The sequence below is a fragment of the Mytilus edulis genome, chromosome 8 (assembly GCF_963676685.1).
Source record: "Mytilus edulis chromosome 8, xbMytEdul2.2, whole genome shotgun sequence".
In the NCBI taxonomy this organism is placed as follows: Eukaryota; Metazoa; Mollusca; class Bivalvia; order Mytilida; family Mytilidae; genus Mytilus; species Mytilus edulis.
Window position 1 is genome coordinate 58,656,418 of NC_092351.1, and position 16,693 is coordinate 58,673,110.

Genomic DNA, 16,693 nt, shown 5'->3' on the forward strand with positions numbered 1-16,693 from the left:
CTATAAATTTCTAATTTTTTTTTTCTTTCTGCAATATCTTATCTTCTTGTTGGTTTGTACTTCTTCATAATAAATAAGAGATTGTTTGTAGTGTTTTAATACATTTAGTATTAGCCTTTTCACACAAATGCGTATATATGTAAAATAAAACTAAACTGGCTTACCTGTTGGTTTCATGTGATTTGCATACATGATTATCAGTCAATTTTTGTATCAGAACACATTGGTAATCTGTAAGTTCGATAACGAGAAAGTGTTTCATGTATTAATTTAAGTTGATATAGATTTGGTGTAATATACACGAGTAAACGGCGATATAGCAATGTGCCTTCTCAACAATATATGTGTTGTGCTGGTAACAACAAACTGTTAAAATGCTAGTAATATTCGGCACTTTGATGAATAATATTCCCCCACCCAGTTTTTGTTGGGGTTCATGTTGCTTAGTATTTAATTTCTACGTTGTGTCTTGTGTATTCTAAGTTGTGTATTTGTCTTTTTCTTCTTTTAACATGGGATTGTCTGTTTGTTTTCGATTAATGAGTTTGACTGTAACTCTGGTATCTTTCGTCCTTCTTATATGCAACAGTAGTGTAAAAACTCATCATAGATACGTAATCATGTTCCAATTCGAAGAAATCTTTTAAAAAAATCGAGCTAGAATTGGATACGCTTCGATTGCTGCTAGCATGTATGTATCAACCGGTATTGGAATCCACGCAGTAAAATGTGTCAAAACTATGAATTCAATGTTTTCGGTTAATTGATAATTCAGGCACATCTTTTAGCATTCAAGAGTTCAAGATTTCAAACACACGTCGCAATGGATTTGATACACAAACGTGTCGTATTAATTTGGCAAATCCTTTGTGACTGTGGCCGTAATACTTTTAAATCGCAGTGGAATAAATATGTTTTATTGAACGTGTTGAACTTAAAAAAATAAAGTTTATTGGAAATGGATCCGATTGTTTTCAAGGAAACGATTGGATAAACATGATTTCTTTAGTATATGAAAAGATGACAATATGGAAAAATTGATTACCTGGTGTCAGAATATGCTGCATTGATGGACATGTTCTGACATAACATGAACAATCTTCTGTTTTCGGCATACAAAAACATAAATTTTGTGGACGTTTGACAAATGCAAAACCTTTTGTATAATCACATCTGCAAGATCTATCGGTCTTTGAGTCACCGTTTTCTAAGTCAACCTGACCCTCCTCTGTACACAACGATTTCTCGAATATACAATCGTGACTTCCATTCGTCCAAAATTTCATTGGTTGAAAACGATTTCCGGGGCACTCTTCACCATCTATTGATCCTCGAATAACAAATTTGTAACCTGAAACAAGAAATATTTAGATGGACAACATGTCAACCATAGGCACATCTCCACATAAATGGTTTATTTATACAGCTCCAATTTTATGATCAGAAGGCTTTTTCCGCTAAAGAATCAACGTGTACACATAGGGATGTTGTTCTATGAGTGCAATATCAATTATAAGTACATATAATTTGGCATCATAACTGTCGTGCATTGGAAAACAAACCAAAAACTTGTATGTACAAGAAATATATTCTGCTGAACTGACTTAAACTAAAGCTATTACTAATGATAATGTCTTCCCTTCTTTAATCATGATATCTTTAACAGGAAGCTTATTATCACATTTTTTTGTAAACGTGTATGCAACAACGTATTTAATTTAAAAGAAAGAAAACTCTTTGATACTGAAAAAAAAAATACCAGGGTTTTCCTTATCACAAACATGTCAACAAACATTTACTTTATGTTACCATTGGTACAACACATCATTCGTTCTTATTAATCAACATTCAGCCATCTTTTACGTTTCGGTATTTCACATCCAACTTGTATGATTATATTCTATACAAAGTACAGATATCGGCATCTACGTGAAATCCTAACTCAACATTTTCCAGATTAGAACTAATTTCATGTGTACGATATACTTGTCAGGTCATTCAAGATGGCGTATTTTGCTATATATTTCCATTTAATTTAATCGTTTTTGCATCGTACATTAACACAACTATTTTAAAACCAGTTGTTGACATAATACAGGTTATGATCTTCTCATATATGTTATGATGGTATGATATTTGACACTAAACAGTGGGAATTGTGTTTGATTTTCATAGTATAGAGACATAATCAATTCATCAGTTTATTTGAGACCGGCGCGTCAGTATCTGTAAATTGTCCTACATAATTTTTGTATCTTTATTATTGTGCTAAGTTTCTTTTTTATTACCCCTTCCGACTTCTTTTAACTTAGTTTACTGTCCGTATTGTTACTTGGTTGTTTATTCTACATAGAAAAGGATAAAGAGGAGGATTGAAATATCTTAAAACATGTTTAACAAACCAGAAACATCTGGACTATGTTTGTCTTTTTTTATAATTTTAGTTCATTATATGTGTTGGATAGATATAAGAAGATCTCTCAATTAAAGTCAGAATTTGAAAAGGAAGGTCTTTAACATGAACCTTTGGTCCACACAGAAAAGCTATAAAGAGCCCACAAATTACTAGTGTAAAACCATTCAAACATGAAAACCAACGGTCTTATCTATATAGAAAATAAGAAACACTCATAAACAACACCAACAATCGACAACCACTTAAAATCAGGTTCCTGACTCATGATAGATACAAACAAATACAGCGGATTTAAACGTGTTAATAAGTACCAACCTTCACCCTTACCTGAAACGATTGTGTAACATCAAATCATAGAAGGACAATGTCAAATATCAATTGAAATGGCTGAACTCAATAAAAAGACAGATTAACACAAACATATGAATAACAACTAACAAATACATTAGATTTACGACACAATATTCAATATAATAAGGAATGAGATGTTATACAAATTCTGAAAGACAACCATAACCTTTAAAAATAACGTCAGATAGAATAATGAACACAGATTAATAAAAGAAAATTGTGTTGTAAGGTATACAGCAATGGAAAATGGAAATATTTTTGTAGTTCATAGTACGTGAACCGAAATAAAAATTTACCAGTTATGATATCATTCAAATGCAATGGTATGAACAACCATCACAACAAAGCAAGGATCAATACACACTGAACTATAGAACTATTCTATCTAGCATGATTATATCGAACTTTGATCAATATCTTTTATTATTTACAGTGATTTTCAGAAATTATGTCGATCGTTTGAATAAAAGCTTATTGTGAAATTAGTACTGATCTTATACATGTTTTAAGGGGTCATGTAAAACATAGAAAATGAGTTGAAAAGTGTAAATTATTCTATCAACAAATAATGCTAAAACATGCAAACAGCTCATGTAGCAAATAAAGCCAGCAGGTGCGTTCACACAACATACTATAAATATTACCTGGTCTCTGAAATTCCGGTTTTCTTCTACAGAATTGTGTGTATTTAAAATTATTCTGATCAAACAAACAAAAATACGAATAGTTATTCTGGCAAGATCCTATTCGTTTATACTTCCACTGAGAGTAATCTGGACACAAAAAATCATATTCCGTATGTACAATGTTCGATATCATCAAAAGTACGATCTGAAAAAGTTTAAAACTATAACATACATGTACAATAGATCATGATAATGATACAATTTTTTTTGGTAAATACAGTACTATTATTGTTGTTACATTTTAACATAACGTTCAAAATGAAAAACAATTGAGCAAAAGTAGACTGTGGGCGGTTGGATGTACTGCATGTCCAGCTGTTGAAAACCACATGCATGTGCGTTCAGTCTAAATTAACTGTGAGCTTCATTCGGCCTTTTTATGAAGAATCAACTATGTAGTATGAATAAACTATTGATCTTTATCTTTGTCAAAAGAATTTCTTTTTGGAACTCCGTTGTTGATAAGATACCCATGTACCGTATACCGTATCCTAGCCCTGACTTTGCATTAGTGACGTGATCACAATCTTTTAAACGAAACACATAGTTTGGTAATGCATAATCTCATTCAGGAAAAAGCACTTTGCATATTTACATTGTGCACATTGAAATACCTGGAACTACATTCATAAAAATAATTAAAAAAAGCTTCTCTATTATCATAGTATGTAGCATTTTTATCTCATTTTATTGAGCATATCTCACTATAAATTTTATCTTTTTGAGATTTTTTTTTTATTTGAATTTGAAGATCATAAATTAGCTGTATCGCATATACATGGGGAATCGAGACAACTGTACCCCTCTGTTTGCATTTATAATGTCCTAATAGCAATCTTTGTCTTAATCATGTTACCAACACTGTATTTTTAATTGTATAAGAAGACATAAAATATAAGAACACGATTTCACATGAACAAAAGCATAGCTATTATGATTTATAAAAACAGACGTAATGCTTACAGTTTTAGATTTAAATGTTGATCTCTTAAAACATATTTAAACTTAAACATTTAAATGATAAGCAGCATGAACGAGTATTTGAGCAGTTTTTCTTCAATAAGTTTTAAAATTATTATAGGATCAAGCTAGAAGGTTGATGATCATAATAGCGATATTTAATGGTATCAATGCAAATACTCCGGTCATAGTCATCGATAAAATTAAATGTTGATAAACAAAATTTAATATTTCAAAAGAGGCTGACGGGTCTCGTATGACAATTAGAAAAGGTCGTCAAAGGGATGCGCCCAGATAATGATATTCCTATAAATGCTGATTGACTACTGATATGAAAATGTCAACTTCTAAATGCAACAGATATGAGAAACTGAATTATATTGCAATTGATCATGTGTTTTGTGGTATAGCAGTTTTATTCGCTGGTTCATTACAATAAACTCATCATAGATACCAGGACTAAATTTTGTTTATCCGCCAGACGCGCGTTTCGTCTACAAAAGACTCATCAGTGACGCTCGAATCCAAAAAAGTTTAAAAAGCCAAATAAAGTAAACGAAATATATCAATATATTAAATTGGCCTATTATTACCTTCATTATCTAAGGAAAGCGTTTGCATTGTAAAAAGGTTTTCAATTTATAATGGGATATTGTAGTGTAAACGATGGACACATTACAGGATTTGGTAACATTTATTTCAGAGAACGTATGAAACTTGAATTGTTCAAAACATTTTATTTTTTTTAGTATCCACATGTGGCAAATGCCACTCCGTGACTAAATAACGGTCAATACGTTAACGGTAAATATGTTTGAGTCAAATGTAGATGAGCTTGCAATATACATCGTTGTATATGCGGAGATTTGTGCAGCCAAGAATCAAATAGAAACAAGTTTAGTCCACAAAGTCATTCAACTGACTATTCAATGATACCTCGAATGACTAAATTCGCCAAGAAATCATCCTTTCTGTAATTTGGTTTACCCTAATATTATTGATTCCTAATTTGTGTTTAAGACTCTTAATGCAATTTGGTTAACATATAAAAACAATATTGTTTAAAGCGTTAATCAATATTTCATATAGTCGTCATTGAATATGAAAGCATGCATTGAGAACCTTACTATTGGTTCTTTCGTATACGACCGTTGTGAATTTTTTTAGAATTTCAATGTAGACTATTTTTGTATTAAAAAAAAATATAATAGCAACTTTGCAACTGTCGAAATATATATACATATGTCTTACTTACCTGATAAAGTAAAATTGTAATCAGCATAATGAAGATATCTCGAATTTGTTATTAGATCTGAAAAAACAAGACATGTTTCACATGTTTTACAAACTAATGTTTTACAATTCAAACAGATGAACGATTAATATATTCTGCCTTCTTTTTTCATCCATGGTCCTGCACAAGTTATATTCTCGTCCAGTCATAAGTACAATGTGTATTGTAGTAGCGAGCAATCAGTGGACATCGACCAGTCATCGATCAGTCAAGTCAAACTCACGTACCCCAATAAATATTTGACTGATCAGACAGACAAACATGATTGACCTTTCTGACGGATTGAACTCTTCTACATATACCTCACATGTTGAATTCATACACTTTATGTATGTAATCCTAGTCCGTTTAATATAATTAAAACAGCGCCAAGTACAAAAGCTCAGCAGTTATTATTCAGCAAGGTTGGGGAAAAAACGACGGGAAATATGCAGTTAAAACTGAATTCAAATATAAAACAAATGTGATTTTCTTTTTCTTAAGGTCTTTTTGTTTTCAAACCCGAATAGTTTTCGTACAGTTTTTCTTGCGACTGTTTTATTTTTGTTTCTGTTTCCGAAAATACTCTAAAAAAGAAATGAAATAATCGTTTTTAAGATATTGCGGTGTTATATTTTCAATAAAATAAACAAATCAGTGAGTTGAAGACTCTAAAACGATGCAAACACATTATAAAACACGTTGTTACCTCGAAATTTGTAATATTTTTTGGAGAATAACTAAAAATAAATAATAGATATCGAGTTATGATTTCTGTGTTTAAATACCAAAAAAAATACACTCTTATTCAACACAAAGATGATTTAAAATATCTTACTTCCTATATCATGTATATTATGCATATTTTATTAGAAGCATATTACTTAAAGGCAATTCAAATAACTGATTGTTTACAACAGTGCATTGTTGGTCTATTGTTTTAATACAACATGAAAATATTTGTATTTTTAAACAATGAAACCATGGAATACAAGAAATAATTTTATTTTGATTCAATACACACTTAAGTTAAAGTATCTTAATCCTTATGTTATTCATATATTATACACACTTACTTATCGGCATGCATTAACGGTGTTTGGTTGCAAATTATTTTAAATTTCTGATATGGAAATAAAAGATAAATTTGCAATCAATGCTATTTGAACAATATTTTAGTATTTTTTCTCTGACGATTATGATTAGCATATTTTAAAGAAAAATAACAAGTAATACTGATGTACAAGATATTGAAATCAAATAGTCGTTGATATTTTCTATCAAAACAAAGAAATTATTATATTCTTAGTCAACATTAACAAAAGGTTCAGTTTCATTTTATTATATACAAATTATAAAAAAAGGTAACTTGAGGCCTTTGAAATAATATGAATAACTTATTACAGCTAATATAACATTCATTTTGTTTTTATATAAAGCAGAAATAGTGGTTTATAAGTTAACAACTCATGGAGGAAAAGCAATAATAGATATCCCTTCACATCACACTACATGTAGTTACACCCTTGAATGTAATGATTCTTGAAATAAGTTCATTGTTTTATAGATTTAGTAAACAAAAGATAGTTTAATCGTCCTAGGGTGAGTACAGAAATCAAGCTCAGAATATTCTAAACCGGTAGCTATTTTCCATCGTGCTCAGATATAAATGAACATCTATTATTGTAATAGTGTGTACCCCCTGTCGACAACACACGTGTATTTACGCTTAATGACATCTCATAACATAATTAAGTGCTTACAACTCTGATCGCTTACTTGATTTGAATAATAAAAACACGTGGAGAACCGTAAATTACCACCTAGCATGTTATTTTTAGAAGAGTCCCCATGTTACCCATGTTCTCCGTTTTAATTAATAATCGTTTGTGGTTTTATGATTATAAAATTTATTTGAATACTTACATTTGTAAAGATATACACTGAACACGATGTTTCCATTACATACATGTATGATAGTTATACAACTATTTAAATGTGAATATAGGTCTTGTTACTAACATGTTTTTAATCTTCGAAGTGATCAAAATAAAAACTTTAGAATTGATTATATTCAACAATTGTGTATTGCTAAGTCACAACATTAACATAACTAGACGTCCTTTTAAATATTTGTTGTATATTAGTTAAATGTGAATTGATATACGTTTGACATGTTTGACCCCTATATTATATCTGTAAAACGCTAATGATATATAAATGTTGGCACACACAGTTCATATATTTGATAGTTCGATTCGAAAAACAACAAATATTCGTCATAAGTGATGTTTGCTCTTACAAAGTAACCATTAAGCATTCTGTATATTAGAATAGAATAAAATTGAGAAAGGAAATGGTGAATATGTCAAAGCGACAACCACCCGACCATAGAGCAAACAACAGCCGAAGGCAACCAATGGGTCTTCAATGTAGCGATAATTCCCGCACCCGTAGGTGTCCTTCAGCTGGCCCCTAAAATATGCATAATAGTACAGTGATAATGGACGTCATACTAAACTCCGAATTATACACAAGAAACTGAAATTTAAAATCATACAAGACTAACAAAGGCCAGAGGCTCCTGACTTGGGACAGGCGCAAAATTGCGGCGGGGTTAAACATGTTTATGAGATCTCAACCCTCCCCCTATACCTCTAGCCAATGTAGAAAAGTAAAACAATAACAATACGCACATTAAAATTCAGTTCAAGAGAAGTCCGAGTCTGATGTCAAAAGATGTAACAAAAGAAAATAAATAAAATGACAATAATACATAAATAACAACAGACTACTAGCAGTTAACTGACATGCCAGCTCCAGACCTCAATTAAACTGATTGAAAGATTATGTCTTCATCATATGAATATCAGGTACAATCCCTCCCGTTAGGGGTTTAGTATCATACTATCATAAAATATATGAGAAGAACATAACCCGTGTCATGCCAACAACTGTTTTTTTAGAAATAAATGTGTTTAGTTCCGATGCAAAGACCCTATCAGTGAATCAATGTTAAAGCCAAAATATGCAATCTTTAATGACCTGACAACAGTATCGTAACTATATCCCCTTTTAATAAGTCTATTTAAAGGTTTTGTTAGTTTCTGAGGAGAATACTGACATTTTTGTGCTTTATAAAGAATATTTCCATAAAATTTTGGATGTGAAATACCTGAACGTATAAGATGTCTGCATGTTGAGTTATATTTACGAATTATTTCCTTATACCGGTGATAAAATTTAGTAAATGTTTTGACCAGTTTGTGATATCGAAAACCCTGGTGTAATAATTTTTCAGTAATACATAAATTTCTCTCGCTAAAATCTAATACATTGTTACATACACGAGCGAATCGTACAAGTTGAGATATATAAACACCATAAGATGGTGACAAGGGAACGTCACCATCTAAAAATGGATAATTAACAATAGGAAATGAAAAATCATCTCTTTTATCATAAATTTTTGTATTAAGCTTCCCGTTTATGATATAGATATCAAGATCGAGGAAAGGGCAGTGGTCATTGTTATCATTAGCTTTATTTAAAGTAAGTTCTACAGGATAAAAACCTTTATTTATCCAATGATTATATATTTTTTTATAAATCTGAAGTTGGAAGTCAAGTCTGCCTGCTTAACGAACTACTAAGAATGTTAGAGACCAATGCTAAATGCACATTGTTAGCATGGATTTGGTACGGCTTATGTTTTAACCATACGATACTTTTGTTAAACACCTATTCCGCCGAAATATTATACGAATATTGTGTACAATAAGGCAGACCTCTTCCAAAAAAAAATCCAAAAAAATACTGAACTCCGAGAAAAATTCACTTGGAAAGTTCCTAATCACATGGCAAAATCAAATATCAAAACACATCAAACGAATGGACAACAACTGTCATATTCCTGACTTCCAATTCAAGTGTCACAACAACTATCAAAATACATATGAAGAGACTAGCTGATAACAACATGCATATTACAGGCATATTCATGACTTGATACAGGAATTTGGAGTTAAAATACATAGTGAGTTGAACCTATCATTGACGACAAAATTGATAATACAAACAATGTTATGTACAGTGTTCTGGTAATATGTGGCTGATACAATTTGACTCCCTTAAACATCGAGACGACTTACAACCACTAATATAGATTGGGCATTTTCTTTTAGAAAACAAAATGTCTACATACTGGTAATTTTTTAAACACGCCAAATAACGGATATCAAATCGCGTTTAGCCATTACACATTTTAAAAAAAAATGTAGAAAAGAAGATAGACCTTGACATGTTTAATAAAATTTGTAAACAGGGGAGTAAAGGAAGAAATTTAATTGGTAAACTTCCAGTGATCGGTTAAACCTGATTTACCGCTAAATATTTAGTGAAATGTTTATTCTTTTTTATACAGTAAGGATAAATCTACACATTTCTAGGACAAATGTCAATTTAAAAAAGATTCAGGGAATGATAAATATGTGTGTGTGTCTGTGGATGGAGATGATTATGTCAACCTCTAAAAGAGACCAGATAAAAATAAGTAAAGATTTTATTTTTGCATAGTTCAGTGACGATAGTTCATTAAACAGTAAAAGAAGTATCAACATCAGCAAGTATACAATATGTACTGCCGATTTCATTGAATATGTATATAAAAGTCATATTTTTGGTTAGCTTGCTTGCTAGCTGAACCCTTACGTCATTATAAGGGTAGGTAAACTACCCTCCTATAAAAGTACTCTAGACCGATAGATAACTGGAGGGGTTAATTCCCAAAGGGTATCACCAGCTGTGCTGACATTAATTATCATTGATATGGTCATTTTTAAAATCAACTGTTTACTAAACGTTTGAGTTCTTGAAATTTTAAGACTTTTCTACCTCAGGAATATATAACCTTAGATGTATGTGGCAAAACTTTTAGGAATTTTGGTCCTCGATGTTCTTCAACTTCTTGCTTTATTTGGCCTTTTAATTTTATTTGGATTCGAGCGTCACTGATGATTCTTTTGTAGACGAAACGCGCGCCTGGCTTAATTACAAACTTTAACCCTGGTATATATAATGATGAGTTAATTTACTTGGAAAGGAGGATAGTATACCTTACCTAATTTTAACTGTACATACCTTACCTTATATTAACTGTACCTACACACTCAATGCAATCGGCTGTATAACCTTTCAAATGCAATAATTCTACATCTTAATAATGCCCATTTTAAGAGGGCTAATCGTCGTCAAAGGGGTATATGTAAGGTGTCAATGACGATACGATAAAATGAAATGTGTACTATAATTTTATTACGGACTGAAAGTTCAGATAGGTATAACCAGCCATGTAGCCAGGACCTCAGTACTGACATTTGTGATCAAATTCTAGCAAATCAAAACACAGTTTTATGATTCCTACGTTTATTTTGATGTGTAACAACATAGTAGCAACTTTTGTTGTTGCAATTACAAAATGTGATACCCTTGAGTAAAAAAGTTCTTAATCTTATTTCTTTCATACTATTCTTGTAGAAGAAAGGCCGACATAGTTTGACAGAGCAGTAAGATGCCAAATTACTAACACAATTCTATATTGCTATTCTTGTAATTGTTATAAAATGAATCAAATAAAATAATAACAAAGTATTTAAATCTCGATTTATATCCATTTTGTTTTATTTATCTGCGATGTCACTTTTTCTGGCGTTGATACGTTCGTGTGACAAACACATAGTTCGTAATTATAGTATGCGGGTTTTTTTGTGTACTGTCCTTGATTTATTTTAGTTATTCGTTGTTATTCTGTAACAAGTCGAAATGTTCTATTATATTATTGTTTTGTGAATTTCCTTGTCCTAAATGTTCTTGTATTTACTTGTACTGTATTCCCGTCATGTAAAATTGTCATTTTAGATTTAAAAACATATCAATAGAATCAACAATTTGCATTGACAAAATGATATATATTTGCAGTCAGTTTATTGATCATTTCAACAATTAATAAGGTTGAGAATTAAAATGGTGAAGGTGTCAAAGTGACAACAGTCCAACCAAAGAGCAACCAATGACGTTTTAATACAGATACAAAATCCCGCATCCGAGGGCGTCATCGGCTGGACAAAACTATGTACTGGTTTAGATTATTGATGTCATACTAATGTCCAAAATACATAAAAAAAAAATACAAAAAATTAAAACTAATACAAGACTAACAAAGACCCAATGATTTAATCAATATTGAAGCCATGATATGCCATTTTTATGACAGTATCGTAACTTTACTCTTACTTAATAAGTCAAGATTAGACAAAGTGATAATATGTTACAATACCTGCATAAATCGTTTTACATTGTGTCAACAAAACGGCTAGATATTTAAATTTCAGATATTCTTTTGAAAATATTATGTACCTAAAATTGATTTTTAAATGATTTTAAAATACATTTCTTTAAACTTAAGTGTTGAAATGTAGCGATTAACAAGGTCGATCAAGATTGTTGATATGTATTGTTTAGCAAGTATTTAAGGTTCGCTTATCTGCTATTTAATATGTTTGTCAAAAAAGAACATATATCAGGTGGAAAGAATATCCATGCATATCAGTTCATTAATCAAATAATTTGTTTACAGTTTATCTTGTGTAAGATTGTTACATTTTCTTAAAAAAAAATGATACATAACTGTATGAATTTGTAAACTTAGTAGATAAACTAAACAGTATCACAATAAAAATTACTAGTACACACATATTTTACGTCATCGTTGGACATACGAACTTTAAAAGTGAAATCAATAGTCTTGACAAGTTCAAAGTGGATCGATAAAAATAAAAGATATATTTAACAGAATTTTCTGCTCTTTAATTTCTCGATTTTATAATTAAATACGCTGTTACAAAATTCGTTTACGTGATTATCAACTGTGTTACAACAATATTTATCTAGGTTTACATTACTCACCTAACACAAATTGTTAAATTATCTAGTTGATGGAGTATCCAAAGACGCTGTACGCGATGAAAGGGGTATTGCAACGATACAACAAAAGCAGGATCTAAAATTCTGTTGAGAGAAGAACACAGTTGGGATAGATTCCAGACGAAAAATAATATAACAAACGTATGGTGTAAGCTTTGTTAAACTATTCTGATAGCGAACAATGTCTTAAGGTTGTTACGTTCTAGCAAGTATTTTGCACTAAGTATATGTACATTTGTAGATTGTCTCTAGCTTCAAAGATATAATCGTTTTGTTTTGTAAGATGTAAGGGATTTGCTAACTTCAATCAATCTTGATTCGGCATTTTTCGACAACTATGTTTTGTATCAACGGTTACTCATGTTACTATTGTCTTAGTCAAAGTGACAGTTACTAGTATGTGTCAATTGTATTAGACACAATACTGTTTGCGTATGAATGGGATATCACATTCATTTGGCACTAAAATTAATCTGAGCAGAAGAGCTATCGAACAGTTGCGAATTATCTGGGCGTGATATATAAGCCATAATCCTTAAAACTTAACTTCAACCAAAGCACACATACATTTCCAGATTTTGGTTTAGGATTTGTTGTTGTGTTGACTTCCGTTGCTATTTACACTACAAAAGTCAAAAAGTCTGAAAAGACCAGTTTTTGTCTGAATTTGCATGAATTTTTACTCGACATTCTTAATTTGTCCGAATATTTTTTAAAAGTTCTTGACATAGTATGAATTTGTCTAATAAGGTTCTGGATTTTTCTTGACAAGTGTCTTGACAGTATGAACATTGTCTTAAAATTTCTCGACACTTCCTGTATCATCTGATAAGAGTCTGAATTACTCAATTAATCTTGACCAATTCTTGACTGTCTTAAATTTGTCTTGATCTATCTTGACATATTCTTGACATTCTTAATAATGTCTGAATATGTCTCGACACATTCTTGACAGTCTTAAACATGTCCTGACACTATCTCAACAGTACATGCAGTATAAATTTCGCCTTAAAATGTGAACAGACTTATTCTGCACTGTTTATGACATTCTTTTGCTGTTATATACTTATTATGGCTTAACTAAACTTTGAAGAATTAAAGTTGAAAGAAATTAATTTGGTATAGTAAGATACCTTTTTGGTGCAACTAAGTTGGAATACCCTGAATAACCCCCCATGTAGAAGATTAATTTTGATTTATTTTTATTAATTCCTCTTTTTGGTTTGTGTGGCTAAAAAAAAGAGGGGGAGGGGGTGCTTTCGTGAAGGTCAAAGAATTTGTTCCCATCTTGATTCAAAAACCTTATTCATTTTTTTAGGACAACCAAAAAACATTTTTTTATTCCAATTTGAGTGTTGAATTTTATAATTTTTTATCATGATCATGTGCTCCATCTTGTTGCTTATGTAATTACAAATCCGGTAAATAGTCTAATTCTGTAGGTCACATTCATGAAAGGGAAGGGGATTGTAGTTACGACGTAAGAACATATCCGATATCATTTGTGAAACAGTTATTCCATAACGGTCAACCAACTCGTGATGGCGTCCGTAAAATTTACGAAGGGATGACTTCAACTTCACCATTTGGAACTCTTGGTTTAATAGCTTCCTTGTGAGCAGCAACCCTCTATCACGAAAATCATGATAGGAAATGCAAGCACGGGAATATAGCAACATATGTATTAAGAATTTATAGCTGTATCTAACAGGGAGTAAAAAATAACAGCCCTACTCACGGCAAACTACATGTAAGCCCCGATTCAGTTTTTTAATGACCGTTTGTCTCCTATTTGAATCGAAATATTTCATGGAAGCCACTTATTTGTTGTTAATTTACATATGGCCTTTGCCGTGATATTCGTTAATTGTATCCCTCGCTAACGGTCAGGATAGAATTCGAATATCACGGTCAGGTCCATGTGTAAATTTCCAACAAACGCTCAGAATAAAATTCTAATATCACGGCTCAGGCCATAGGTAAATTTTCAACAAACAGTCAGGATAAAATTCGAATATCACGGCCCAGGCCATGTGAAAATTTATAACTAATCTATGGCTTTCATGAATTATTTCTTAATTTTTGATATATGTAAACAAAAACATGGGGCTAATTAATATTTTTTATTCAGAAAATAGAAATGAACATGCATTAAATTGGTTTGAATGTTTAATCGTTACTCACCTTTGCTCTCTTGATCTAAGTAAAGTTAAAATTCATTCGTTTACGTTCGCTCTAATGGAAACAGACGTGTGTTGCAATATTTGTTACACACATTCGTTAACTTTAGTGATATGTATATATATACACCTTGCATGATGGTTTGTCAGTTAAATTACAGAAGTTAGCATTTTACATGTTTAGAGGACATTTAGAATTTGACAGTGCATGTACATGCACGTGTATTTAGAAGGAAAAAAATGGATTTTATCTTATATGCCAGTCACTTTCGGCTGTTTTTGAAAACACAAGGTTAAAGAGAAGGCAGACAGTCCTGCAAGGTTTCGTTGCTAATAAACTCCCATTAACATTCTGTTATGAAAAGCATATTTAGCATTATGGTTTTGTCATTTCAGTTGTATCATATTTGTTAACGTTTACATTTAAGCTATTCTTGTTGCCAAGAAGTATATGTATTCTTTTTTTTGTTATTTTATTTTCAAAACTGAAAAGTCATGGTGGAGATATATAAATGGGTACATGATGAACAGATTTCTTATGTCTACCTTATGTTTTATCAGTGATTTATTGAACCCAATTCCGAGACCACATTGGCATGATACGTTTATAAATGTATGCATTTAAAACTAGCAGTTAAAGACAATAAAGACGGAAAAAGTAAAATCTCAAAAATATTGAACTCAGAGGAAAATCAAATCGGAAAGTCCATACTCACATGCCAAATCAATTAACAAAACATATAAAAAAAAGAATGGAAAAGAACTGTCATGTTCCTGACTTGGTATAGGCATTTTCAAATGTAGAAAATGGTTGATTAAACCTTAAACCTGGTTTTAAATTGCTAAACCTCTCACTTTGATAACAATCTCATCAAGTTTCGTTATGTTTACATTGATGCGTGAACTAAACAGACATAACAAATAAATTAGTCAAAATATGGGTACAGCAGTCATCATCGTGTAACAATTTTTATGATTTTAAAAGGAACAATTTAACAAAACACAAAAAACATCTATCTACAAACACATTCATTGAGTTGCGTGTCGGACGTCAGAAAATTGTATACGTCACATAAATTTGTCGTTGAATGTATATAGAAACAATTTAAAAATTTCACATGGGGTTAAAAAATCAAAGTATGTAAGAATTAAGTTCAGAAATAGACCGATATTTAAAATAGTCCAAAAGTTATATAGAAGTTATAAGAATCCACGAATAGTTCATTCCACTACGCGATTGAATAATTTTGACGTATATCATGTATATGGTTCAACGTATTTTCTAATTCATAATAAAAATCTATCATAATGACATACATGTATAATAGAACAATATCATATTGACGGGATCCTTTAAAGTACAGAGTCACGTTATGAGAACCAATGAAACACAAAAAGTCGCATATACAAAACACACCAGCAAAAAATAAAAGATAATACAAACACATTGACGGGATGTTTAAGTACCGAGCCACGTTAAATGGATATCACATAAAACAATCCAACAGTAAAAGTAATATTAATACTAGAACAAAGACAAATGAAAGAATAATATAACACGTCGTAAAGATGATAAACAACAGCAGTACGCTGGATCTATGTACATCAAGACCATCATGTATTATTTGTGAAGTTGATACGGAATATTTATCAACAAGGTCTTGGTACCTTCCGATGAACTTTTTTAGAAAAAGGACGCGACGTTCTTTGACATACCCCTGGTTCATCAACTTTCTACGCAGACACTGATGACGTTTTACAATGTCTGAGTAGAAGATGCCAGCTTTTTGATATCGAAGAAGTTGGGAAATATACATCCCGTATGCAGGTGAAGTTGGTATATTAC